This window comes from Pipistrellus kuhlii, unplaced genomic scaffold (genome assembly GCF_014108245.1).
Source record: "Pipistrellus kuhlii isolate mPipKuh1 unplaced genomic scaffold, mPipKuh1.p scaffold_m20_p_105, whole genome shotgun sequence".
Classification (NCBI taxonomy): domain Eukaryota; kingdom Metazoa; phylum Chordata; class Mammalia; order Chiroptera; family Vespertilionidae; genus Pipistrellus; species Pipistrellus kuhlii.
The window spans coordinates 441739-446655 of NW_023425411.1; positions in this window are offsets into that span (position 1 = coordinate 441739).

Consider the following 4917-nt stretch of genomic DNA (forward strand, 5'->3'; position numbering starts at 1 on the left):
TTTTACCTTTTTATTGAATGCATTGGGGTGACGCTGGTTTTAATAAAGTTACGGAGGTTTCAGGGGTACAGTTCTGCCATCCATCACCGGTATGTTGTATTGTGTGTTGACCAGCCCAAGTCCATCCCCTTCTATCACCACTTATTCCTTTACCCTCTTCCACCTTCCCCTGCTCCCCTTGATGTTTTAAAAATCAGGATAAAAGGGGAAAACTTCAAATCTCTGGACAACGGACAGAAGTTGGGGGAAGGGCTTAGCTCTGGCCACACACGGGGAGGGTTCCGTGTCTGACGCTGTTCAGAGCCTTAAGCCAGGGCGGACAGCCCGGTCATCGCGAGGCTCCAACAAAGCTTTCCTAGAAGAATCCATGTGTCCGCGACACTTTAAAAACCAACGTGGGTCACATTTCTCTTTTTTCTTTCTTTTTAAAAAAATATATTTTATTGATTTTTTACAGAGAGGAAGGGAGAGAGGGACAGAGAGCTAGAAACGTCGATGACAGAGTAACATCGACCAGCTGCCTCTTGCACACCCCCTACCGGGGATGTGCCCGCAACCAAGGTACATGCCCTGACCAGAATCGGAACCCAGGACCTTATAGTCCGCAGACCGATGCTCTACCACTGAGCCAAACAGGCTTCGGCGGGTCTCATTTCTTTAAAGTTCAATATAGGACTACATTGTATGTATGTGCGGAACCAACACTCCGCTACCTCCAGAACAACATACATGTGGGTAAGGGAATAGGTGTTGGCACCACTGTCCATGACCGCCCACTGGCCCTGTGGCCTCGAGCGCGGGACTCCAGGCCAGGAGCACACCTCTCAGCGAGGCCTTTGAAATGAACGAACTGCTGAGAAGAAGCACGAAAAAGACCCACTTCCTTCGAGGTGTGCTTTATTTCTGAAGCTTTGAAAGCATTTTTCCTGCCAATCGTACAAAAGACGCGCCGTTCTCTTCCTTACAGAAATACATTCTAAAGCCGCGCAGGATCATTGCAGCCATTCTGAAGGCGGCTCCTGTCCCAGCACATGGCTGTGCTTCCCCAACCTGATGGTTTCCACGTGGCTTTGTGGCCTCAGCTGCCACACAACCTCCTTTCTCTGAGTTCTGTGAGCCCAGGGTTTTTGTAAGGTAAAAACTGCCAGTTTGGGTTTCAGATCCCGGTGGCAGGTTGTGAGATCTGAAGGATGGTGTCTTGCAGAGGTCCCTGTGAGTGGGTGTGTAGAAGCTTCTTAAACTCTCCTCACAGCGAACAATCCGGAATGGCGGCCCGGGCACACGTTCTCATCTTAGGACATCGCTACCCGAGTGGGAAGCTGCCATGGAAACAGCGGGGCGGGGAGTGCCCACAGCTGCCCTGCAGGAGGTCCGGCCTCACTGCAGGCCAGGGAAGCTGACGGATGGGCCACCAGACAGACAAGCGCGCGCCCTGTGGTCCTGCAGGAGGCGCAGTGGGCCTGGCCTGGGGGCAGAGACGAGAATGTCCCGCCGGGTTCGGAGACACCTCGAGGCTGCAGGTGCCTGGGGGGCGTTGGGGGACCAGAAGGAGGAGAGAAGGGGGCCGTCCCTGGCCCTCCCCCTCGCCGCCAGACACTGCTCACCTCCCCACTGCATCCTAGCCCCCACCCCAGGGCGCAAGCAGGGGGCGTGCACCTCCGCCCCCAGGTCCCCACCTGCAGTGACCGCCCACCTCCTGAGGCCTGGGGAGGTGATGCTGCTGCCCCAGCCCAAGCCAGCGGCGCCCCCTGCCGTCCGTGCTGAGTGGTGCACACGGGACCAGTGGAGCCAGCAGAGCAGGGGACGAGGTTCTGGTGGAGGCTGCAGTCCCTGGCGGTTGGAGGGAGGCAGACCTGGCAGGACTTGCAGGGCCACGTGGGAGAGGTAAGAGCATCCTGGCCGCCCCTCCTCTCTCCCCCCTCCCCCAGCCCCACCCCCCACTCCCCACATCAAGTGGGCCCTCCTGGGAGACAGGAGCCCTCTGGGCCCCAGCTGGCGAGGGGTGAGCTGCTGGCTGGGCGGGAGCGCCGAGGAGGAGGAGGAGGAGGAGGAGCAGGAGGAGGGAGCTGTGGGCAGCGTCCTGCAACGCGAGGAGGGGGATGCTGCCACAGCGGCCTGAGCTGGCAGGGGTCCTACCGGCCTCCCCCGGACAGGACAGCAGCCGTGGCTCACACTCTGCTCACGTTGGCCTAGCGGGGGGAGGGCGCTGTGTGCTTCAGGCTGTGCGTGTGAACACTGGCTTCCTTCTTTTAGCGAATGCGTCTACGGGCAGCAGGATCCGGAGGGGAGGAGTCTGAGCGGGGTTAAAGGGGCTTTGACCTTGGCACTGCCACTCAAGGTCATCCTTTTCCACCTCCCTCCGCTCTCAGGTCTCTGGCTCTTTCAGTCAGATCCCAGAAGACCAGGCGCTGGCAATCACACCCAGACTGAGGCCAACAGAGACTCCACAGACTGCCCACTGCCGGACCTGGGCTCCGAGAGGCCCCCAAACGTCACGTGTTCAAAGACCACGTCCTCCGTGTCCCCGGCCTCCCCATCTCCGCTCCCCGGTGGCACCAGCCCCCCCCCCCCCCCCCGCCACGCCATGGCACAGGGGAGCCCGCTGGCCTTGACCTCCCCTTCGCCTCCTCCCAGGGGGGAGGCCTGTCAGCAGGTGCAATCCACCTCCCGGGACACTCGGTGATTACCTTCATGACAGACGTGCTGGTAACGAGGGGCCGGTGAAACGCCAAGGTCACTGGTCTGCGAGCCGGGCTCTCCTCCTGCAGGGACCGTGGCCCTTCCTCTGCACACGCAGGGCCACGGAGGCTCACGGCGAACTATCCTCCTCCAAGGACGTCCGTGTTCTGGGATGTGGACACTTTTATTTTTCTTTCAAAACTAGAAAAAGAATCGAGAATAATATCACAATCTAACTATCTCTACTTTATATTTTGCAATACGTCCACCAGAAAGTTTATATACTGTACACACACCACACACACACACACACACAAGCACACACACACACATACACGCACACCACACACACATACATACGCATGCCACACACAACACACACAACACACACACCACAACACACACATACACACACATGCCACACACACATACACACACCACACCACATGCAACACACACCACACCACACACACACACAACGCACCACACACACCACGCACGCACACGCACACGTACACACACAAATCATTCCCGAGACCCTCTCCCCTCCTCCCTCCGCAGAGCCAGCTGTGATCATGAGCTCCTTACTCACCATCTCATGTGTCTTTATATTATACTTCAGCTCAGCTCCTAAGTCTGTAAGCGACACAGTTTGTTTCACTGACGGTAAGTTTTAAGAATTGGCATGTTTTAGGTATGAATTGGAAAGTTACTTTCTTTAATCCAGCATTGTCCACGCGGATACACATCCTGATTCACGCTTCACACGTTCTTGTCTGCTTTCCATCCCTGGCTTCACTGGATCTGCAGAGGCAGCTCGTCGAGGTAAAGAAAGGGAACCACCACGCAGCCGCCAGCTGGACCGCCAAGGAGAACGGCCTGGCCAGTGAGCTCAGTGGTGGAGCAGCCCCCATGTACCGAGAGGTCACCTGTTCGAGTCTCAGTCAGGGCTCGATCCCCAGCAGGAGGCGTACAGGAGGCAGCCGACCGACGTCTCTCTCCCTCTCCCTGCTTCTCTAAGAAACCAATAAAAGTATATTAAACAAAATTTTAACGAAATAGAACATTTGCACCCCAGAAGCCCCTCCTATGACCTCACCCCATAACCACCGCCCCACTTCCCCAAGGACACGCCGCTGACCGCTCACCCCGGCTCCCGTCTAGACGGTGCGGGCGGAGCACTGGGTTCATAGACGGTGCCTGGTGCACTCTGTCCCATGGGGGAGACGTGTCTACGCTTCTGTGCAGCAGCAGTTGTTCATTTTTAATTCTTTTCTTTTTGCCCTGGCTGGTGTGCTCAGTGGTTAGAGCGCTGGCCTGTACACAGAAAGGTCGGTTCAATTCCCGGTCAAGGGCACACACCTCAATGGCAGGTTTCCTCCCCATCCCCAGTAGGGGCGCATGTGGGAGGCAACCAGTTATTCTCTCTCTCTCTCTCTCTCTCTCTCTCTCTCTCTCTCTCTCTCATTCCTCCCTTCCTTCAATTCTCTGAAAAGCAATGAAAAATATCCTCAGGTGAGGATTAACAAAAATAAATAAATAAATGAATTGTCGCCCGGCCGATGTGGCTCAGTGGTTGAGCGTGGACCTGTGAATCAGGAGGTCACAGGTTCCATTCCCAGTCAGAGCACATACCTGCGTTTCCCGCTCAATCCCCAAGGTGGGGCGTGCAGGAGGCAGCCAACCAACGCTTCTCTCTCATCGTTGATGTTTCTCTTTCCCTCTATCCCCCTCTCCCTTCCTCTCTGAAATCAATAAAAATATATCTTAAACAAACCAATAAATAATTCTGTAAGGAACATGTGGGTGCAGCTGTCTTTTAACAAAAATGAAATAAATGACTATGTGAATTTTCTTTTTAATAGACTTTGTGTTTTAGAAAAGCTTTAGACTTTTCAGAAAAAGACGAGGCGGGGGCACGGAGTTCCCGTCTGCCTCGCACCTGGTTTGCCCCCTGAGGAAAGGTCACTGGTCACGGTCAGTGAGCCAGTATCGGTACCGAGTGAGGAGTACAGCTTGACGTGGTTTTCTTAGCGTTGCCTAGTGCCCGTTCTGCCCAGGACCTGCCTGGCACCGATCGCCGTGCCCCAGGCTCCGCGGCCGGGCCAGCTTCTCGCAGGGCGTGGGGATGCCTCACTGGCCAGTGCTGGTGTTTCCTCGTGGCGAGGCGAGTCACGGGTGCGGGAGGGCCCCGAGGGGAAGGGCTGTTTTCATCACGTACGTCATTACAAGCCGCAA